The following is a 25,429-nucleotide window of genomic DNA, read 5'->3' on the forward strand; positions in this document are numbered from 1 at the left end:
TGGTACAATTATAAATGTAGAATTCAAGTTGAATTCTTCCTAACATCGGCCGAAATAGGGTTAATTTGCGTTACCTCCCCCGTAAAGATTGGTAATTTGCATTACCTCCCATACAGAAATAAAATTAGCAAAACCTCCCCTCGTCAATAATTCCGTTTAATCCAAATTAGCTAACTCGACACTAACTTACACGTGATTTTTTGTATGGGAGGTAGTGCAAATTACCAATCTTTACAGGGGAGGTAATGCAAATTACCAATCTTTGTAGGGGAGGTAACACAAATTATCCCCACAAAATAAAAACCACGTGTAAGTTAGTACTGAGTCAGCTAACTTGGAATAGACCGAATTATTGACGAGAGGAGGTTTTGCTAATTTTATTTCTGCAGGGGAGATAATGCAAATTACCGATCTTTACAGGGGAGGTAACGCAAATTACCCCGCCGAAATACCATGAGTACTAAATGATCAAGAATGAATTGGAGAAATACATTAAATAGTTTCATTCATTGGCATTTGAAGTCTAATAATGTATATGTTGTTAGAGCTCAGAATTGCGTTTCGACTAATATATTCAACAGACGAGCATTAATACCAAAGTTGATTGTTAGGGTTGGTATTGTTGATCTACATATCTTTCATTCTCAAATACTAGGCGACTCCAAACAGAAAGCACTTGTACATGGTGTTGCTGCGAAGGTTGTGTGTTATTTTGACACGGGTCAACCTGAATCCGTGACTACACCTTTTAATTCTTGGTACTGGCATACCTAAGTCGGGAGTTAGAAATAAAGATTTGGGTTTTGCGTTTGATCGTGTGAAAGCAACACGGATATCATATGACGCGGACAATATCTCTTTCTTATTGCGTTCCAGGGTCTCTAAAGTTTTGGGTTTTGTTTTCGATCGTAGGAAGAAAGAAAATACATCAAAGATGTATACAAAATCCATAAAGCAATTCATCGGAGCTGAGATTTCTTCAACCTGAAATGGTTAATGCAGGGGCATAAGGGAAGGAAGGTCGTTTCTATCCTTAGACTAAGGTTTGTCTCTTTAGGGTTTTTTTTACTAGTATAAATAGGTTATTAGGACGTCTCTTAGAAGTCAGACTTTATTATTGAGTAATTATCAATGAGTAATTCGGTTTCTATCCCTAGTCTTGTTGATTTCCTTTTGTTCTATTCTTCAACTTTATGTCATGTGTGTTGCTAGCCAAACCCCGCCACATCTTTTCATATTTCCTTTGGTTGCAGGAACAAGGATGTATGTCTCACTTCAAGGATAAAATATATACACTCTCCACAATTCATAACCTTGTGCGGCACAAGGTGTATATTTATTAAAAATCAGGGGTTAGACAAAATAGATGCAAAATGAACACAATCAACAGAAACGCGTATATTTATAAAAATATGGAGCCGACATAGTTAGTCTAAATTTACCTGATTCGTTATGGATTGCCTTATGAAAACTAGACATTTCCGAAAGGATTAAACTTTTTCTTTGGAAATATCTTCAAAGCGCCTTATCCACAAACTCTAAACTTTTTGGAAAGGTAAAAGATGTTGATCCTTATTGTACCATGTGTGGAACTGAAACAAAAACTACTGAACACCTCTTGCTACATTGTCCTTATGCTGAAGAAATATGGAACTCATCCCCAAACCCTATCACCCTTAACATAAATAGTTCAAGTACTTTCTTGGAGCTCTGTAAGGATTGGATCAAGAACCCTAGAAAAGAAATTTCCCTAGAATTGATGCTTACTAAGATTTGGTTTGGAAGGAAAGATGTAACAGATCTTTTGAAAACAAAGTTATAACAGTCAAGAATCTAGCTATTGAAATACGAGGGTATGTAGCTTTCTGGGCACAAAGAAGTAACCTTCAGAATAAAGCCAAAAAACTAAAGAAAAAAATTCTGAAACCTTTGTAGAAGGCACCTTCAAAAGACACTCTTAAGATTAATGTAGCTACGACATGGATCTCTGACAGTCTACCTTCTAGTTATGCTTTTATTCAAAGAGACGATACAAAATATTTAGGAGGAGGAACGCGTGACAATCAGCAACATAGACCCACAAGAAGTGGAGGCTTTAGGAGTGATGCATGCAGCTATTTGGGCGCATAAAAAAGGTCTGGAAAAGTTCAGCATAGCAGGAAATTGTGAAAGTATTTTCAAGTATTTACAAGGAAATGAAATTGTGATGACTGGTGCCACTTAATTAACCAGTGTTTCTCCACTATATCTTCTAGTGTCTTGCTTAATGGTGCACCTGGTGCCCAACTCTGGCCAACAAGAGGTCTTAGACAGGGGGATCCCCAGTCTCCATACTTATCTATTCTTTTTATGGATGTTCTATCCAAAAATCTGCTTGATGCTGAGAACAAAAATCTTACCAAAGGTATTAAGGTTTCTAAAAATGCTCCCCCTATATCTCATCTCTTTTTTGCAGATGATTGATTGATCTTCACCAAATCCAATACTAAGGAGGTAAGACATCTTAACATTATTTTAGATAATTTTAGCAAAGCTTCTGATCAAGCTATTGATTTTGAAAAATCAAATATGGCCTTTAGTAAAGAAATTGATAACCAGGTTAAGCATGCTATTACTCAGATCATGAATATTAAGAATATGGCCATACAAAGCAAGTATTTAGGTGTTCCTCTCCTCCAGCAACATGATAAGAGTCAGTTTTTCTCTAGTACGATGGATAAATTTGATGGTAGGCTATCTAGGTGGAAATCTAATCACTTTAATCATCCAGGTAGAACTATCTTAACCCAAACCTTTTTAGGCTCCATTGCTTCTTATCAGATGGTTGTTTTTCCCATGCCTAAAACAATTACTGATAGAATTGATGGTATTCAGAGAAGATTTTTTTAGCACAAGGATAGCAATGGCAAGAAATGGTATCCTAAAGCCTGATCTATTGTAGCTAGTCATAAGCATCAGGGTGGTTTGAACATTAGGAAATCTACTGAGTTTAATAGAGCTCTCCGAGCCAAATTGGCCTGGATATTAATTGCTGAAAAAGATGCTTTGTGGGTTCAAATAATGGCCCATAAATATTTTCCTGATTTTAATCCATTATCTGACTCTCTTAGTGATAAGGGTTCTTGGATTTGGAGAGGGGTGTGTAAATGTTTGGAGATAGTTAAAACTCACTACTGATGGGAGGTTGCTAATGATACATATATCAACATATGGAAAGATATTTGGGTACCTAGTTTGGGTAAACAAGTGCCTTCTATAGTATGTTTTCTAGTAGAATTTCTAAAGTCTCTCAACTTATTGATGATGATACTAGAAACTGGAACCTTAATATGTTGAATGCTTTATTTCCTAATGACATTGTTGAGCAGATTCTGAGAATTAGATTACCAATGATAGGTAATGACTAGGTTAGATGGATGGGAACTAGGAATGGTTACCTTACTGTTAAGCCTGCTTATAACCTCTTACTGCAGGAATTTCAAGGGGGTCAGACCTTCAATATTCGCAATTTCCCATGGAAAAGTACGTGGAAAGTTCGATTACCCCCTAAAACTCTACACCTCATATGGAGAATTATGCATGATCGTTTAGCTACAAGAGATAACCTGCACAAAGTAGTTAATAATATTGATATTGTTGGTCCTCTTTGTAAGGTTACTGCTGAATCTTGTCAACATTTGTTTATTGACTGTCATATTTCTCAGAGACTCTGGTTCGCTCTTGACCACACTCTGGTTGGTATACGTACAAATATAAATCTTCATAATTGGTTATCTGGTATGTTTACTTCTAACAATTTTTGGGATCAGTCAATGCATGTAAAAATAAGATATGTGTGTTGTGTTCTGTGGTGGATATGGAAGCAGAGATGTGCCATTGCGTTTGAAAATATCCAACTCAACATATCTGGTTTCATTAATTCAGTTACAAACTTTATTGTTGACTGTGAAAATACAATCTTGCCTAGGACAGATTCCAGAATTAGACCTGAAAATGTTATATGGATACCTCCTAATGCTCAGTATATAAAACTGAATTTTGATGCTTCCTTTATTTCAGTTGAACAATTTGTAGGATTTGGTCCAATTTTGCGAAATAATGCAGGTGCGTTCTATGCATCAAAAGGGGGAGTTTATAATTCAGTAGATGAGGAGCAAGCAAAAGCTATAGCAGCTCTGGAGGTTTTGAAGTGGGCTAAAGAAAAAAATATTCAATTTTTGGAAGTTGAAGGCGACTGCCTTAACGTGATTAATGCTACCAATGGTAGATTAGGATCAATAAAATGGACAATAAATAATGTTGTTCAAAAATGCATTGCTATCTTTAAAAGTTTTTCAAGTTGGTCTTGTAATTATGCTAAGAGAGATGTTAACATTGTGGCAGATACTCTTGCAAGAAAATCAAAAACTATGAATGTTTCTGCTTGTTATGATTATCCTCCAGATTTTTTGGTTGAGAAACTAGACAAGGATAAACTGATTAAATATTTTCCGTGGGTTGTAGTAATAAAGGTTCGAACTCTAAGATTTGTGAAGGTGAAGGATTTTTAGATTTATAAAAATTATATACAAATATAGACAAATTGGTAGAGAGGTACTGGGACTAAAGATTCGGCCATTTTTCATTTTCAAGTGGTTCAGAAATTAATTCTAGGCAATTATAATTTAAAACAAAATGAAGATTAACTCTATTCTTTGCCAAAGTAGATTTTTTAAAATATTACTTGTATTTCTTAACCATGGCATATCAAAAATCCCTAGGACTAAGCATAAACCATCAAATGAAATCACAAATAATTAATTAAAATCTTAATTCAATTAAAATTGGTGCAAAAAGTAAATATAGAATTAAATAAAATTACCCCAAGTATGAAGTTTGGCCTCCTCCGTCGTCCCAGTGTTGGGGTTTATCTCATCATAGTAAAAATGCTCTCAAAATATTTCATTGATGCTCAAAAGTGTTTTACAATGAAGAGAAATACAAGAAATTGATGAAAAACAGAACTCTGCGACCCATAGAAGGCGTCCAGAATCAACGACAGAGCTGAGTTGCTGTTGTTGTTGAAGAACTACGACCCACAACGGACAGTCGATGTTGCTGTTGATAAACGACTGCTTCTGCGAGTCCGTTCTTCGTGTTCTTCAGGCGTGTTAATGGCAGCAGCAGCAGCAGGTAACTTCTCTGCAACTCCTCCTACGCCTCTCTGCTCGCCTCCAAACCTCCCCAAACTCTCGACAGACTCTCTAGTACTCCCAGTGAACATATTTATACACCTACAGCTCGTTGAATCTCCCTCAATTACTCCATATAATCTTCATTACTCGGTGTTTAAAGAAAATATTTTCCGAATATTTTCTTCCCTGAAATGATTCTCCACGCGTAAACAGCCTCTGATACTCCCTTATTTAGCTTCTACACGGTCCAAAAGTGTGCTAGAGTCCTCCATGCATCATCATAACACGTCCGAATCCCTCAAAAAATCCTCTCAAACCCGTGACTGCCATGTTCTCTGATGATGACTTGTTTAGCCGATTCTAGCCAAATTCGATCGATTCTGACACACATACTATATTAAGCTATATCACATCTTCCTACCAATTTTTAGCCATTGAATCGCACCACAACACCTTCATTTTGTTGATTGAAAATCTGCCAGAGAGAGAATATATTTTCCCGCCAAAAATGAAATTTGAATTATGAGAAGAAAAGTGTCCTCCCCCTAATCCTGTACGGGTGTCCCTTTAGCAATTGGGGTGGAAATAGTAATTTTGGGGTGGAAATAGTAATTTTCTGGGTTCCTCCGGTACATTTCTGGGGTGCCTTTAGTACTTTTCTCCGGGGTGTAAATCATCACTTTTTTGAGCTCATTTCGCCGCAAAGGCTTATTTCTCTAAAAACATCTACAAAAACACAAAATAACACAATAAGTACTTAATCGAGTCTAACAATACAGAATATTGAGAACAAAATAGACACATAAATGCGTCTATCAAATACCCCCAAACTTATTATTTGCTAGTCCTCGAGCAAAATTTATTCTTGAAAAGTGACCGAGTTAATCTCGGGTGGGTTTATCAGAGGTGTACCCACAAAAACCAATACTCCAGACCCTAGCTATCTACGCAGAACCTTGGAAAGCACTAAAGAACCTCCTTGGTTGGCATACAATTATTGACTCTAAGAGGAAGAACCCTGATGCGAAATTCCAATTGGTGTACACGAGTTTGCACTCAAGCATACTAAAATTCATATAAGTGACAGAGCTCTACTAAGATAGTTTCACGATGGACATCATACTCGGAGTCAGACTAATCACATGAAAAGATTAAGAAGATGGAAAAAGAAAAATGTAGATGGTTGAAAAGTGAACGGTGTTTCCCATATCTGTCTGAAGGCCTCTGCCAAGATGAACCTAACCTAAATGACTGAGATACCGGTCTGACTAATATTAACACACTGGCATATACAAGGGAACCAGTGGTCAATAACTTAAATTAGATCAACAAACTGGCAAATACAAGGGAACCAGCAGTTGACTACACATAACAATAACCATTTTTTTTTTTTTTTTAACTTAACGGCATGAATAGATCTTTTGGATCCAAGCGCATGCTTCTTGTCAGCAGATTACACGATAGTTCCCACGGGTCCTGCATTCCACGCTTGCTTAGGCGACGGAAACAGGGAGAACACACGCATATTGCTATCCAAGTGTTAATACTTATTCCGATTGGTCTAACTGGTCCGGTCTTTTTTTTTTTTTTTTTTTTTTTTTTTTGAAAAGGTAACTCAGTCACTCTATTTCACCCTAGCAAAGGTAACAACTTGAATCGTGTGCCCCACCAAATCACTTGAAACAAAAGAAAACTAAAAATAGAAAGTGAAAAGGACTCGACAAGATATGGCGAAACTATCATGTTATTTCTAACACCTGAGCTCTGTGCTTTTATGAATAGACTCTATAGATGTTTCCATCTAGTCAGATTGGTTCCTCAACTCCTAAAACAAAAATGTTTCCATCCACTTAGATTGGTTAGTGCTATCCTTAATAGGCGTAAATTTCTAGGCTCTGGAGTTTATTTATTGCAACTAAAAAGTTTCTCCCATACCCCCAAACTTAAATCTAACATTGTCCTCAATGTTCTAAAGATGAAACTAAAAGCATGAACAAGGAGAAACTGTTACCATTTGAAGCGAAAAGAGTTAAGGAAGATATTACCGTGTTGCATGAGATTGGGTTACCTCCCAAGAAGTGCTAAGTTTAAAGTCTTCAGCCAGACTTGGAAAGGTTTAGTCAACTCGAACCGTATAACAGTAGCCGGAATAACTGTGGGTTTAAAACAAAAGAGCTGACAAAGGAAACTGCAGTGAACCAAGAAAATGTACAAGACTAGCATGCCCTTACCTAGTTTCCTGATAAACTATCGCTAATTGTGGTTCAGGTTCAGGTTCTATGAAAGGGTCTAAATAGAATATTTTCATTGGCTGCGTTTCTTCATAGGTTGGATCCAAATTATTAGGTCTTAGAGAGTTGTAAAAACTCAAATAAGAACTTAGAATCACAATAATAACCTAAATAACTGAGGATCCTCTAAGTCAATCAGGTTGACTTACAAATTGACCACAGTGAGAGTAGTGGTCATTCTTAGGAAAATGTGTCGATTCTAATTTCCTAAAGTACTTAGGCTTAGTCTCAGAACTTAATAAGTGACACATTTGAAATAACGTTCCCACAATTGGAAGAAAACTATTTGGTGGGAAAACAAAGTCAATCTGGGTATCATAGCCTGGGCAAACCACATCGACCAGAGGATGGGTTTCTAACGACTGAACCTTTTTCAGGACATCATTAGGTTCGGGAAAACGAGTATGAAGGTAATCTTGTAAAATTGTCGAGGCAGAGATATCAAGTCCTAAGTGAAGGGACTTTCTGAGAGTTAAAGGTAAGGCACTATGAAGGTGATAATCACCCCCAAACTTAGAGTTTTTAGTGTCTCTAGATAGACTAGTTACAATCTCCCTAATTTCTGGATCATTAGATTCTTGAAAATGGTCAATTGATTCTTCTAATTTTATCAGGTAGTGCATCTTTACTCATCTCTACGAGTCTATGTTCTTCATTCAAGATTATTGTTTCTAAGTCGCTAGACTCTAAAACAGCATTTTCAGAATAAACCCGTTCCTCTAAACCACTATCGGCTTCGTAATCAAAAGGAAATACTACATCGTCTAAAACGGTGGTATTCCTAATCAAATCCTCGTCCTCTTGAATAGGTGAATAATCATAAAAATTATTTGGATTTGAAGTAGAAATAATATAATCACTATAAAGCTCAATTGGATTACTAGATTCCTGATCACTATGCCTACATATTTCAGATTCTTCATCACTACTATCCTCATCATCATAATAGTACGAAGATGATTGAACCTTATCTAAATAAGTAGTGTTACCAATTATAACCTCGCTCTTGATTGTGTAAATAACTATCTTCATTCTCAAGGGTATTATTGGATACACTATATTGGCAATTCAAGTAATTTCGAGCAATTCTTTCGTTCGTCTCAGCTATCCGCTTGAGGTGGTCTTCTAAAGAAGGTTCACTCATTATTGTAGTTCTTTCGTCTATAATTATACTATTCATATCAGCTAACTTACGCGTCGACTCAGCTAACTTACGTGTTGACTCTAGTAAAGAGGAATTATCAGAAGGATCATAAAAAGGACTACTTTTCAATAGTTTGATTGTATCCTCTAGAGACGAAGAACTAGTACTATAATCTTCTTGCTCGTAAGACTGATGCATGTGTGGATAGTAATTGGGCTCACCATGGTATGAACCATAACCTTGAAAAGGTTGGCGTTCCCAACTACTATTCCCACCATGGTCATAAAATGATGATGTCCATATTCAAATTCAGGTCGATACTCATTGTATTGGCTTCTATCATACCAGTTCGACATTCTTAATTGCAAGGGAATTCTACACAACCACAAACAAGGCCGACTCGACTCCACCAAAACAAACCTAAAGATTTCTAGCAAACAAAAAGCATGATGGCTCCACTTAGATTGTTTCTAGACCAGCTTCTATCTTTCGAAAGGGAATTCGTTGCAATTTGAGCAAACCCCTCTGGAATCAATCCGAGTCAAAGTAAGTTGAATTGAGGCGAGGGAAGCTCAGTGGAGCTTTGATACCCAAGGCCTCACCGCTATCACAAGGCGGCGCAGTCACGCATTCAACTCACAGAAACCATCATGAACTTTGGAGTGTGCTTAAAGAGCAACCAATATTTTTCGAACGAGTTTCCTATTAAGCTCGTTACCCTATCGGTCTCGTTCTATTCCAAATTTTAAAGCTTAGGTTCGCGTTCGGTTTCGTTTTCCTAAGGCGGGCAAGAAGGAACGGTGATGAAATCCGAACCCTTATCTTGTTTAGGCCAGGCCTTGCCCTTTACTAGGAAAATAAAGACAGTCCGGTTCGTCCTCAAACAATTATCACCTTAAGGCAGACAGTAACCCGCTTGCAGGAGATTCGCGGGTGTTTCGATTGGACTTACCTCCCGTACCAGACGGGCGATGAACCGTTGTCGTCGACTCGGGCCACGACTCCTATGCCGTGTGCGAACCCGAGGGGCCGAGACGTATATAATAAGTTTTTTTTTTTTTTTTTATAATAATACCCTTCCGTAGGGTTAAAAAAAAGAATAAAGTCCAAAGTCCAAAATAAATAAATAAATAAAAAAAAAATTACAGTTTTCCTCACACACTCTAAAAAAAAAAAATTAAAAATTAAATCCTAAAATTGTCCTTTTTTTCTTCTCTTTTCGCTTTTCGCTTTAAGATTTTTCCTCTCCAAGTCCTTAGTTTTCACTTTGAACCTGCAAAATAAAGACAAAAAGAAACGTAAAAAGGAACAAACAATTCTAAAATAAATAAATAATAATAAACCTAAAAAAAAATAAATCAATCTATATACAAGTCCCCGTCGGCGGCGCCAAAATGATTTAATTTTTTCTGTGTGGTTGTAGTAATGAGGTTCAAACTCTCGGACTTGTGAAGGTAAAGGATTTTTTTAGACTTATAAAAATTATATACAAATATAGACAAATTGGTAGAGAGGTACTGGGACTAAAGATTCGGCCATTTTTCATTTTCAAGTGGTTCAGAAATTAATTCTAGGCAATTATAATTTAAAACAAAATGAAGATTAACTCTATTCTTTGCCAAAGTAGATTTTTTAAAATATTACTTGTATTTCTTAAGCATGGCATATCAAAAATCCCTAGGACTAAGCATAAACCATCAAATGAAATCACAAATAATTAATTAAAATCTTAATTCAATTAAAATTGGTGCAAAAAGTAAATATAGAATTAAATAAAATTACCCCAAGTATGAAGTTTAGCCTCCTCCGTCGTACCAGTGTTGGGGTTTATCTCATCATAGTAAAAATGCTCTCAAAATATTTCATTGATGCTCAAAAGTGTTTTACAATGAAGAGAAATACAAGAAATTGATGAAAAACAGAACTCTGCGACCCATAGAAGGCGTCCAGAATCAACGACAGAGCTGAGTTGCTGTTGTTGTTGAAGAACTACGACCCACAACGGACAGTCGATGTTGCTGTTGATAAACGACTGCTTCTGCGAGTCCGTTCTTCGTGTTCTTCAGGCGTTTTAATGGCAGCAGCAGCAGCAGGTAACTTCTCTGCAACTCCTCCTACGCCTCTCTGCTCGCCTCCAAACCTCCCCAAACTCTCGACAGACTCTCTAGTACTCCCAGTGAACATATTTATACACCTACAGCTCGTTGAATCTCCCTCAATTACTCCATATAATCTTCATTACTCGGTGTTTAAAGAAAATATTTTCCGAATATTTTCTTCCCTGAAATGATTCTCCACGCGTAAACAGCCTCTTATACTCCCTTATTTAGCTTCTACACGGTCCAAAAGTGTGCTAGAGTCCTCCATGCATCATCATAACACGTCCGAATCCCTCAAAAAATCCTCTCAAACCCGTGACTGCCATGTTCTCTGATGATGACTTGTTTAGCCGATTCTAGCCAAATTCGATCGATTCTGACACCCATACTGTATTCCTTAAGCTATATCACATCTTCCTACCAATTTTTAGCCATTGAATCGCACCACAACACCTTCATTTTGTTGATTGAAAATCTGCCAGAGAGAGAATATATTTTCCCGCCAAAAATGAAATTTGAATTATGAGAAGAAAAGTGTCCTCCCCCTAATCCTGTACGGGTGTCCCTTTAGCAATTAGGGTGGAAATAGTAATTTTGGGGTGGAAATAGTAATTTTTCTGGGTTCCTCCGGTACATTTCTGGGATGCCTTTAGTACTTTTCTCCGGGGTGTAAATCATCACTTTTTTGAGCTCATTTCGCCGCAAAGGCTTATTTCTCTAAAAACATCTACAAAAACACAAAATAACACAATAAGTACTTAATCGAGTCTAACAATACAGAATATTGAGAACAAAATAGACACATAAATGCGTCTATCATAAACACTATGCAACAGTTTAGCTTTTATTAATAAAGTTTTTTTTTCCTATAAAAAAGAAATACAAGGAAAGGCAGCGGACATATCCTGGCGCTCAAAGGCTTATCTCGATGAAGCAAACAGACTAGCACATATATGCAACAATTTTCTGGGTTTTACTTTGTTCCAAGATTAGGAAATGGAGTGGCAGATATTTTAGCAAAATTTGTAAGACCTTTAAACACTACCATCACCTGGGAAACCACTTCCCCAACTTGTATTATTAAACAACTATAGTAGATAAATCTAATATCATAGAATCCTCATGTGGATTGATATTAGATGGCTCTACTCCTTTTGTGCCTTGTATCCCTTTGGGACCTTAGTCATTTTTCAATGAATTGACTTATTTAACACAAAAAAAAAGTGTATTTGGTAATATTTTCTATCAATCGCCAATACCCATAAACTTGCAAAATAATTTCAGGATATAAAATAAAAGAAGCAAATCCGAAAGGAGGAGCAATTCCCTTCATCCTCATTCAAAAGAAGTCTAAAAGTTATCCCATACATCCAAATTGATATATGATTCCATGGGTTCCTTCCTAGACATCCCAATTGATATTACCTATCCCATACATAAAAACCACAATAGCATGCTTTCATCAAATGACCCCAAAAGCTCCAACTTTACCCATCCTCTCAAGCATAATTCAATCTGAATATGTCATTCAGAACGTAGTAGGTGTTTTGAGCTGGCATCAAATGGAACATCTGAGAGTTCGAAAGCAATAAAAAGGAATACAGTAAGCGACAATATATTTAATAGGAGAAACTCAACGTAAAAGAACAAACGAAAGTAACTGGTCGCTTCAGGCACATTAATTGAAGGTTTAAGTAATAAGAAAACCCAGCATAAAAGCATTTCTTGTGATTCTTTTTCTTACAAACACTCTGTTACACTAAACAAAGAAGGTAATCAAACCCTTATTATACTACAAAACGAAACATCAATACACAATTCCAACCAACAGACCGATAGTAAAAAGGAATACAGTAAGCGACAATATATTTAATAGGAGTTGCAAAAAACTCAACGTAAAAGAACAAACGAAAGTAACTGAAGTTCAAGTCGCTTCAGGAACATTAATTGAAGGTTTAAGTAATAAGAAACCCAGCATATAAGGATTCTTGTGATTCTTTTTCTTACAAACACTCTGTTACGCTAAACAAAGAAGGTAATCAAACCCTTATTATACTACAGAACGAAACATCAACACACAAATCCAACCAACAGACAGTAAGCGACAATATATTTAATAGGAGTTGCAAGAAACTCAACGTAAAAGAACAAACGAAGTAACTGAAGTTCAAGTCGCTTCAGGCACATTAATTGAGGGTTTAAATAATAAGAAACCAAGCATATAAGGACTTCTTGTGATTCTTTTTCTTACAAACACTCTGTTATACTAAACAAAGAAGGTAATCAAACCCTTATTATACTACAGAACGAAACACGATTCCAACCAACAGACCCATAGTAATTAGAGCTGTCATAAATGATTCTCTCAGATGTGTGTTTCAACCAAACAAGTGATATGAGTAAGGGAAAATTAGGTTCAGGCCCCACCCATGGGTAACCCATAATATGAGGCCCTTAATTAAAAGAAGTTTAAATCTAGGCCCCGAATTGTTAAAAGACCTTGATACCCTTATGCATATTGTCAAGCCCGTAATTAAATATAATTTAAATCTAGGCCCAAAATTATTAAATTTAGGCCCGAAATTATTAAAGTACAGTGTGAATGTGTAAACAGAAGTTACACATGCATATGGCATGTGTATCCAGAAGTTACACATCCTTATGACACGTGTAATGCAAAGTTACACTTGTATATATATGCAAAAAATAGACATCAAAAAGAAAATATAAAAAAATACATGTATTACTTTAATATTCGTTTACAACAATTTTTTAGCATGTGTAACTAGAATTTACACACACATCTGTCTAGTGTAATCGAGAGTTACATATGCGTCTATCTAGTGTCATTGAGAGTTACACATGCATCTGACTTGTGTATCCAGCATTAACTCCAGTTCCAGCGAGACCAATACCACAAATAGCAAACCATGACTGCGGTTCCTGTCTTCGTTGAACACAAAAATAGTTTCAGTGTATGTAGAACATATAATAGTTTCTCAGATTCTATAGAACCTTACATATAATATTTCATGAAAAATGAATCAACTTTTTGTTAATAAAATTACCAAAAATAAGAATAACACTTTTTGCATGTGCATTTAGCATCTGTAACTAAGAGTTACACATGCATATGGCTAGTGTAACTGGAAGTTACACATGTATATAGCATGTGTAACTAGGAATTACACATACATATGACTTATGTAATCAGCAAATACTGAGCCTAATTGTGTACCTCTGGCAAAAAAATTCATCAAAGCATCAAAACTAACAAGCTTCAAAGACATCAGTGTCAACTAATGTAATAGTCACCATTCACATTCTAAGATATGCTTTTCCCGTGTAAGCAAGTAACATTGCAAAAAATTATGTAGCAGAAACAATGTATGAAAACTAGAGGTCTTCAAATACCATCTATTCAGCTACCGAAGACGCAACACAATACAAAGAATTCAACAAATATATTCGCTAATTATTACTCCTTCCCTAGCACATTTACATTTTTCTTATTTTGTTTAATGTTTCAAAAACTAAATGAAATGTATAATAAGGCACAAGACTGACCTTTTAGCATTTCTTACAAGCAACTGCACTGTTTAAGGTAGATACTCCATAAACCAACACATGAACTGTCCCAAAAAAACGCCTGCAGCATAAAGTGTACAACAAAGCCTCAATCAGTATTGAAATACATAATCCCCAGACATTGCAATAACAGAACTAACCATCCTCACTTCAAGTAAACACTCGAAATACTTGTTCATCCTCTAAAGTCTACAACCACCATTTAATAACATTTAACCACGAAAAACTCAAATATTTGCCTCAACATAAACAATCGATGGGTCACAAGTTCATGTTCAAATTAGCTTTTCAATAATCATAAATCAGGAGAAAAAACAAAAATGCAAAGGAAAGATGAAAAACACTTGAAAAGTAGTAAATAACCTCTTGTTTAATAAAGAACAAAAAGTAAAAAAAAACTTGAAATAAAATTTCACCTCAATGTCTTCACAGTATACTTCCAACAACACGAGCATCGAAGCTCAGCACTGCTTGCATCTCATATGCACACTGCTTGAAATAAAGTTTCACCTCAACGTATTCACATCTCATATGCACATCTTGTGTAAACTGTAGTTACATATATACAATTCTTGTGTAAACTGCAGTTACATATATACAATGCTTGTGTAAACTGCAGTTACACATCTTGTGTAAACTGCGTTCTATCATGTGTATATATAAGTTACACATCTAATTAGCATGTGTAACTAGTAGCTACACATCCATTTAACTTGTGTAAATAAAAGTTACATATCTAATTAGCATGTGTAACTAATAGTTACACACCCAAAAAAGGTCAGATAACTTACAACAAATAAACATTTCTCTTCCTAATACAAAGTTCAAATGAATACATCTAATACAAAGTTACATATCTAATTAGCATGTGTAAGTAAAAGTTACACATCTAATTATCATGTGTAACTAGAAATTACACATCTATTTAGCTTGTGTAACTAGTAGTTACACATCTGGAAGTTACATACCCTTATTGCCTCCTAGCACCATAACTTGTTTATCTGGCTCCAACAAGGCCACTACAACAAAACCACATACTATCTCTAACCTGTAAACAGAATAAAACATATTCATCAATCTTCCAAATGGAAATCAAAACATACATGCAACACACAATGCACATCTGAACCCTTGGCGACATAATATCCATCAAAACTTAACTGCAAAAAGTATATAACAAAGGCATATCCTCACCTCAAGAGTGGATACATAGTTACAGACTCAACAAAGTAGATTCAACACTCAACAATACAACAACATCACCACTTACATATGCATTTCTCTGCTGTAACTAAGAGTTACACATGTATTCTCCTAATGTAACTAAGAGTTACACATATCAAACCTAAACCTGAAGTGTGAGGAAAAAAAGCTCGTCTGCAATACTTCATGTATGATTTCAGGTTCAAGCTTCCATTCAATCAACTTCAAATCATTAACTCAAAAACTCAGTTTCACAATCAAACCATGAATCACATGATGCAAAATGACAGTAAGTAGCATTGTTGTAGTAATTTCAACCATAATTGAAAACCAACAGTCTTTGACCTCATAGGAAAACATCATTCTCCTAAATAAATCTATACACACCTGATTTATAAAATTGAATCCACACATTCCTTAATTTTTCTTCAATCCAACTGAAAATCACCTAATCTAAATGAACAAAACAAAATTAAATGATCAAAAACAGATCAAGATTGATTTTCATAGGAAATCAAATTTGCGATAAAACTGAATCAAAATTGAAATAGAGAACGGAATTAAAATTGAATCGAGAAATTACAAACAATAACAACAACTAAAAATCAAAACGTGCCTTGATTCTGTTGTTGTTCTTCCGAAACAGTGATGATTCTTCTTGATTTCCGAAATTAAAAGAAACGACAACTTCAAATCATAAAACCTTACATGGAGTAGATTTGAAACAACAAACTAGAATCAATTGAGAGTTCGTACATAGATGATCAGTTGTTAAATAAATTGGAATTGAATCATTCAGATCTATAAATTGATTAATTTTTCAAATCAACTGAAAAATCTTAAATCATTCAGATCTATAAATTTGAATCAATACCTTTCACATCTTCGAATCAACTGAAAAATCCAGACGCGGATCACATCTATTAAGTTCAATCGATTATTTGATTGAACATCATCGTCATCATCGTCAAAGATCCATAAACATCATCTTCTTCTTCGTAAAACAAAGATATTCGAACTAAGTTTAACAAATCCATAAACATCATCAGCAGAATCTCCAGATCCTCAATGACGAATGATTTTACGAAATTTCTATTAAATCAAATTGATTCGAAAAGTGAAAAATGAATCTGAGAAAACCCTAGAAATGGTTTTCTCTACAGACGAGAGAGAGAGGCAAGAGAGAGAAAGAAAATTGAGAAATGAAAGTGTATCTACTTATTTTATGCTTGTATATATAGAAAAGGGTAATACTGTCATTACGAAAATGTCACTTTATTATCAAGCCCTTAAAATAAAAATTCTGGGCCTAGAAATATGCAAATGTGAAAGAATGGAGTTGATAGTGTAGGATCCATTTAGTGGGGCTTGTATATATTGAACCCATATAATAGGGGGTTCTAGTATTTTTCACTATGAGTAAAACATTGCCAGGCAATAATTCCAAACACAAATACCTTCTGTAAAATCACCACGAAGCGCAATTCATAGAAATTAGAAAGCAAAATCATGGAGCAGTTCAAATCTACCCGCAAGGTGTCATCACTACTTAACAGATTGTTTCCCTAGCAATATATTGTTCAATTGTTCAAAATCATGGAACAGTTAAAATCTACAAACAAGCAAAGATGTCACTACTTAACAGAGATTATCACCAACTTATTGTTCAAAATCATATATCTCTAAGTAAATTCATAGTTACGGAAGGGCAAAATAGTAACCAAAAAGGAAAAATCAAAAAAATACAGATCTAGCTGAGGTTTTGGTTTGAGAACAAACCTGACTGAATTTCAAGGCGTGTTGTTCACCGGCAAGTTGAAGACTGCCACTGACAAAAACAAGCATACCACCAGCAGGACCAGAAGGTTGACAATCAACAGTTGTGATTGTATGTTTACATTGTTGGAATGGTAAACTGTTCTATTTAGCAACAATGTTTTGCGATCCTTGGATCTGTTGACCTTCAAACGTTAACATTGATCCTTCTTGATATAAACTCCCTAGACTCCCACGATTTGCATCAAATGTTGTATAGTAGTGTTCTACAAACGCTTTTGATACTGCTTCTGGATCCATCTCTCTGCAACTCTTTTCAGAAGGAAGAAGATGAGAATTCAGAAATTGGGGAAGAAAAGGAAAAGGGATCTGCTTATTAGAAGGAAAATAAATACTAGGGTCTATCACTTTTATATATTTTGATTATGGTCTACGAATGTTAGTTAGGTTTTGACTCTTTGACTGGCAAAGACTTTTTGTTGAGTCTGTTGTTATTTTATTTTTTTACTTACTTTTTTTTTTAAGCTTGAGCAATTCCCAGCCAGGCTCCCAACAGATTTATTAGAGGGTGAATAACAGCTGACAGCGTGTTTTTCCAGAATTTGCGAAAGCAATTCATATAAGCTCTGGATTTCAGGAATGTAATCTGTCTTGAAGGAGGGGTCAGTAATCTTAATCCTAAGTAATACTTTCTGTTTTTGGAAAAGAGAAACTTCACTTTTTTATTTTTAGGCGAAAAAGTGAAAATATCTCTTTTCCAGAAACGAAGAGAATATGTGACAATGTCTGTATCAGTTGGGCAAGAATAGAACCCAAAAGGAACGTATGGATACTAGAAATCATTGGGAGGAAAGTACTTCTTCGCGCGGCTCCTACTTCTTCTTATAAGGTTTCTGTAAACATATCAAACTAGACTTTATTTTGTTTAAAGAAAATAACTAGCATTTTAAAGTGATATTTATGTTTTACATGGATGATTTGAAAATAGAAAATTTATATTTGTTAAACAAAACTATTCATAAAATACCAAGGTGACCAAATTAGTGATACAAAAACTCCAGTCATATGTTGAGAGTTATAAGAACTCCATTTCCCCCAAAAGTGATACAAAAACTCCAAATCCAAAATAATATTCTAAATTAGATCTTTTCCTATTTCAGAAATACCAGGCTTACCCTTTTTTATGCTTTTCTTTGTACGAGATATTAATACCCCAATCTCTCTTAAACTCTCAAACCACCACTGAAACCAGTACCGTGTCTATATTTTTCATTAACACCATCGCCGCCTCCTTCACCAGCAGCAACACCTCAACCTCCTACTCTTGCACCACCACTAAACCCACTGCAATATCCTGATCCTCCACCAAAATCACCTCCAAAACTCCTCTTCCTACCATTACACCTCAATCAAACCCATTTCCATGTCCTTATCTACAAGCAAATTCGAAATACAGATCTCGATTCAACGAAGATTAGGTATTAATTTTTTGAGTTAAATCGATTTGTATCAATGATGATGACGGTGGTGGTACTCCAAATCATATAATTTTACCGAACCTCCTACTCCTCCTCTTCCGATCCAACGTTCAATTTTTGACCATCCCCGAGAATCACTAAACAAAAAGTTGAATCACAATGATGATATATCATTATCATCATTATCTATTGTTTGATTTGAAGAAATTTCACCTCAACCTCAACTATTACAAGAGGTGCGTATTTCATTTTAGGGTTTTTTTGTATCTAATTTCCAATCAGAATCTGATTTCTAAAGAATTTGGTTTTAATTTTATGAATATCAGCTTTCAAAAGATTAACATCGGTATGAATACCTGATGGTGCTGGAATTCGGCCTTTTGTATGGAAGGTAATCAGTTTTCTTTTGATTTTTTAGGTTAAAAATTGAATGAATTTTGAGTTGGGTTTTTACAACAATTAAGGTAAATAAAAATGAATTTTATCTATTTATACGAGAAGAAATGTTTTGCTGTAAATGTGGTTGGAGATGTGTTGAGATCATATGAGACCACTAGTGTGGTCTGATGAGGTTTACAAGCGAAGTGAAGATTTAGTCATGTATGGGTAGACCTTATAGTCATATGGAGATGTATTTTTCCTATTTGACTGTTCTGAATGGGATTTCTGTATCTAACTCTTCTGCTGTTTAGATTTATGATGTAGTTAAATTCTATTTTATTTATATTTGCTCCAAACTTATACAACGGTATATAGAATGTGGAACAGACTTCCACCTAATGTTGCTAGCAACTAGTAACCATAGGTAGGGAAAACATGGATGCACTAATCCACTGGATACGTGTTATTTTTGAGGTGAATGGTATTGTAAAATGGTGAATAGGATGTGGGACGGGCTGGAGCCTAGTAACTATGAGTGTTTTCTAGCAGGTTCAAATGTGTAGAAACTTTTTATTCTCATCGTGGAAATCCAAAATTGGTTTTTGCGCAGTTCTTTTCTTCCTGATTAGTGTTTGTTTTTGGTGCAGCATATGCTTAGTTGCAGTCCTCAACGTGTGGCTTCTTGTTAGTTATGTGTTTACCAAGTTGAGTGATTCATTAATAAATACTTGTGAAATGATTTGTTTGTTTCAATAGTTGAGACCTCTGTGTGTGTCCATGCCTTACAATATTTGTGCGAGTTTCAAGTTATTTTTTTAATAAAACCAACACAGGTTATTGGTATTGGTGTGGTCAAACAGAATGAATCATGGTTTGCAATTTTTCTTGCAGTTGAATTCTGACGAAACCAATTACGGTTTCATCTTATTTATGATGAAACCGAAAATTGGTTCCATCGTATTTATGATGAAACCATAACTGGTTCCATCTAATCTTATCCTTACTTAAATTGAATTTTTTTTATGAGTTTGAATTGCTGTTGTGCTTGATAATGAATTAGATGTATGCTAGGATTTTTTACATGAAATTGAAGAAAAGACCTGAAAATGGTTAGTTTTTGTATATGCATATAGGCTCAGGAGTGGGATACTTTCTCTGTTGGATGTCATTTTGGACATAAAAGTGGAGATGATAAGACGCCGGATGCTTCATTTGGTCAACCTGGTAATGGAGTGCCTGGGATTCTTCTGACAGTGGAGTCATCGCATTATTATTCATAGAATAACGTTGCTCCGGCACGAGAGTGGGTAAGCACAATATGTCTTTTTAGAAATAATATTGATGCACTAGCTAGTCTTGTTAGTTTGATAGTTCAGACTTTAGACGATGAATTTGCAAGATTGTGGATATATGTGAGGCGCTGAATTAAAAGTAATCCCCTTTGTGACTTGATAACCGTTCCAGTAAGCATTAAATGAACACTGCTAAATTGAAAATATCTATTTAGCGTTCACAGGCATCCCTACAAGTCTGAGTTTTATGCTACAAAAGTTAACCTTAGCACATCAGAATGAAACTACTGGCGAGTAACCATATTTGACATCAGTTGTGTCTTATTGTTGTTACCACTCCAGAACTATCAAGAGTTGCTAAAGACTAACGTTTGCTATAATTTCTTTTGTATTAGGAAAGGGTTTAAAGTTGTAATGACAACTAGTCTCTCATCAGATGTTCCTGTTGGTTATTTTTCGTGGGCTGAGTATGACATTATGGCACCCTTACAACCACAGACAGAAAAGGCCCTTGCGACTGCCTTCATTTCCGACTGTGGTGCCCGAAACTTCCTTTTGCAGGCCCTTGAGATGCTTGAGAAGTCAAATATTCCAATAGATTCCTATGGTGGTTGCCATCGGAACCGTAATGGAGGTAGAAATCATACATATTACTCTGTATATCGTATCCCATTTTGGTGCCTTACTTTGAAACTTTTGTCCAGCTCCTAGATGGGGTTTATAAAATCATGCTAGAATTATATGCTTAGTGTTGTCTGGTTGGCTTGTGAAGAGATTTTTAATTCTATTAGAGACATAGACCACAAAAGTTTAATTTAGCAACTCCGCAAGTGCATGCTACAGTTACAACATTTATATTATTATTCGACAGCCTAGCATGTATCTTCTGTTGCCTGCTGTTGCTAATAGATAATAGTTTGTTGAGGTTCTTGACGACTAAAATATGATACCTGTTTTTAGCAATAAACTTTGCACCTGCAATGTCAAATCTCTTGATATATAGTGGTCATGTTTGCTTAACTATTCACCAATCACGTCAAGTTTTCTAGATGTTCATATGGGTATCTTTTGTTATTCATAGTGTACAATTAAATAATAAACTTTCTAGGACATATAAGTTAGTAGACAAGGAAACTTTTTTTAGGTGATCAACTTGATTTTCGATTGGTGATCAATTTGATTTTGGATTGTCTATTGAGAATTTACTTTTTGTTCATTCTTGAGTATTTAAGTTGTATCACTGCTTGCTGACATTAGTTCACTTTGTTGCAGGCTGACACTCGGTTCGCACCAATTATGGTTTCATCTTATTTATGATGAAACTAAAACCGGTTTTATCGTATTTATGATGAAACCAAAACCGGTTTATGATGAAACCAAAACTGGTTTCATCGTATTTATGATGAAACCAAATTTGGTTTCATCTAATTTTTGGTCGGTGGTGGTGGGCGGTCGTGGTGCTGGTGGCGGTGGTCGACGGTGGTGGTCGGCGGTGGTCAGCGGCGGTGGTGGTGGCCGGTGGTCGATGGCGGAGGTGGTGGTTGGCTGCGGCGGTGGTGGTCGGTGGCGGCGACGGTGGTAGTGACGGTGGGAGGTCGTGGTGCTGGTGGCGGTGCGGCATGTGTTGGCGGTGGTGGTGGTTTTGGTCGGCGACGATGTGTGGTGGTCGGTGGCGGTGGTGGTGGTGGTTGCGGCGGTGGCGGTCAGTGGTAGTGGCACGGTGGTGGTGCTGGTGTGGTGTGTTGTTATGAGAATATAATAAATATTAAAGATGGGGTTGATTTTTATTTTTTTTGGGTGATTTAATCTAGAAGGGTAATATTGACAGTTTATGTTAAATGAGGTTTTTGTGAACAATTTGTTTTGTTGGAGTTTTGTACGTAGATAATGACAACTATGGAGTTATAATTCGCGACGCGTTTATTAAAAGTATATAACAAAATGTCTAAACTAATAAAGATATTATATGCAAGAAAAGAAAAAATCCACGAAAATATATAAATCATTGTTTTACAAAAAACAATATGTAAAAAGACATTTATATGTAAAAAAAACAAAAAAACAAACAAACAAACATGAAATACCGTGTTTTAATCCATGAGACATATTTTGACAGTTGTGTTAGTACTAATGTGCACCGCAAATACATTGATTAAGATGCTACGAATGCAAGATTGAGTTTTGGTAAATTTTCATTCAAAACTATTTCTTGTGATATTTATCAATGCTTATATAACAGGAGGGTTTGGCGTGTCACGGAACGGCTAAGATACATTGGAATTTCTAACTACTGGTCAGGATCTTCCTTTCCCTCCTAAAATAACGTATTGATTTGGTTAATCCGCCTTCCATCCCATACCGAACTAGCTTAAATGGCGAATGATTTAAGACGTTTCCATTTTCTATTCACGTTCCTCTTTTTATTTTGTGTATATCAGATTCAATCCCTAGCGGTGATTCAATCTTTCTTCATTCAATTTCAGATTCAGTAATGGTTGCTTCAAATTCCATTCAGAAATTAATTGTTCTAGAATTGCCCGATATTTCTCAAGTTCCCATTCAATTTCATGGATTCAATTGACAGTTGCTTCTATAAATTGTCTCCGAAAATAGCAGATCAGCATCAGTCTCACCGGTTCGACATGTAAGTTTTGCCTTCTCTCCTCCTCCCGTTCACATCTCTCGATTTATTCTTTTGTCGCTGAACATAAAGAGTTTTCCGTTTTTGCATATGGATTTTTGCTTATGTTTAGTTTTGTCGATTCACAGATTGTGATTTATAAATTTATGTCGAGGATCCTGTTTACTTCTTACTGAATTTTTTCCCGGTTAATTCTAATCTGTATATTCTGTTCTTCGCTATTTTACTTATAGTCGAGGATCCATCTAAATTCCGTTTATATTGGTTAGGTTTAAATTTCCGTCGATGTTATAATTTGGTATGTTTTGTTAGGCTTGCTCTGCTGCTTATTATGTTGTTTTTCTTTTTGATTTTTGAAAATTGAAATTTGGTGGAAAAAATCAAGAGATTTTATTGCGTCAATGAGTTTGTAGGATATTTTTAGCAGTTATTTTCAGCCTTCATAACCTCTGATTAATTTTGGTTTCTAATTCTTTTTATCTAGCAATCTTGAACCATTTCAGATGGATATTCCTGTTGAATCAAAAGTGGTTGTGTCAGTGTAATAGCATTTTTACTTCGGTTTTTTCTTAGCAGCTCTTTATACAACAGATTTTGCAGATATTTTTTCAACTAAGCCTGAATTATGTCTTGGTTATCATCAATTTTAATTGGTCGCCTGAAATTTGGTTTAAATGTCTGTAGTTGCCCGAACACAGAAAGCAATGGCATCACAGATCACCTGCAAACTTCAAAAGGTAGGATCCTCAGCCCCACATGACGCACTCAACAGTTTTACAAATTTGGTTTAAATGTATGTGGAGCAGTTTTACTTTTCCAAGTGAAAAGAAAAATGTGATGCTAGGGTAGAGGCAAGCTACGGTTACATCTTCTATGTTCTTTCTCCTAAAAACACTAAATTTCACCAGTCATTTAAACATGTTATCCTTTTGTTAGAAGTCTAGATGTATATTATATCTCACTGGAGTCGGTAGTCTTTACTATGGAGCGAATATCACATTTTCTCGCTAGAAGCATTTTGCTCTAGCCTAACAGTATTATGCGATGTTTTTTGTTTCTATGATTAGCTTCCTTTACGCATTTACAAATTTTTCTTATAAATTTTGATGTGTAAACATTGGTCAACAAAACTTTCTCGCTGGAAGCATTTTATTATGCATGTTTTATGTTTCTGTGATAAGCCTACTTTACACATTTATAGAGAAATTTCTATAAATTTTGATGTGTAAACATTGGTTAACAAAACACTGGAACATTTGGATCCCACAAAACATGGTTGTTCTGTAGAAAGTCCAATCCATCTAAAATTTTAGGTCACTTTCATAATTAGCTCATGTAGTCTCATGTACAAAACTTACATGTCCTTTAATATTTATGTCATATATGATCATTTTGGTGCAGCTCTGTTATTATTGCAGAAGTGATTATTTAGCTATAACCGCATATGTTGGATGGGTGTCATTGTACTCCAATTTCTGTAATTTCCTAATATGTTTGCTTAGGACATTTATTCTTCAGCTTTGATGACACGTAATGAATTACTTTTCCATTAATTTGTTCATAAGATGTTAAATTGCAATCTCATCCCCACCATATTAGCCAAGTTGTTGCAGCAGAAGTATGTTTCCAAATCTCTTTTCTTAATTGGTTTTTGGAGGAGCCTAATCTCAAAAACAAATTGATTAAAGACGTAGAAAGTTGACCATGAAGTTGTTTGTCCCAAGAAATAGAATCAATCCTTATATGAAAATGATCAATGAGTAAGTGGTCATATTCCTGTTAACTAGCTTACATAGAGGGGCATCTCATCAATCATAAAAAAGAGCAATGCTCTGTCTTTGAAGCTTGGACAAGGATGATTGTGATGGGAAAAACCAACCTCCTTGCAAAATTTGGCTATTCAGAATGACAATTCTGCTAGCTTAGGTAAGTTGTTTTGCAACTTTTTTGGTTACCGATGATATGAAATAAGTGGTCTAGAATTACATCAAGTAGGATGTTTAAAAACGTAATAAATGCGGTATGGTTAATTTTTGATTATATAATTTACTACGTCTTTAAATTTTTAGTCGTGTATGTAATTTTGATCAAATATTTGTTCGTTTGTGAACCCCTGCGAAAAACATAAGCATACTGTACTCTTACCACTTCTACCACTATCAAAATTTATGTATGGGATCTTAATATAAAAATATTTATGCTAAAATAAAAATTGAATACGTTGATATGTGATCTCAACAATTACTTTGAGGCGCTTAAAAATGAAATACTCATTCGGCCATCCGCTGACCTCTTATTCGAGAATCAAGATTCTGACCAGCTGGACTAGTCCCCGGATGTCGCAATCCGAAAATAATATGAC

General features: G+C 35.4%; 1 long non-coding RNA gene and 1 pseudogene across 1 annotated transcript; one reads left to right on the plus strand and one right to left on the minus strand.

Annotated features, from left to right (window-relative positions):
* Positions 1-12,092: 12,092 nt before the first annotated feature.
* LOC113274397 lies at positions 12,093-17,623 on the minus strand (annotated as a pseudogene).
* A 5,174-nt stretch (positions 17,624-22,797) lies between these two features.
* On the plus strand, positions 22,798-24,467 carry LOC113274398. The gene is made up of 2 exons (XR_003322996.1): positions 22,798-23,070; positions 23,752-24,467. It is a non-coding gene; the product is annotated as an uncharacterized LOC113274398 (long non-coding RNA).
* The last annotated feature ends 962 nt before the right edge of the window (positions 24,468-25,429 follow it).

The sequence above is a fragment of the Papaver somniferum genome, chromosome 4 (genome assembly GCF_003573695.1).
Source record: "Papaver somniferum cultivar HN1 chromosome 4, ASM357369v1, whole genome shotgun sequence".
Classification (NCBI taxonomy): domain Eukaryota; kingdom Viridiplantae; phylum Streptophyta; class Magnoliopsida; order Ranunculales; family Papaveraceae; genus Papaver; species Papaver somniferum.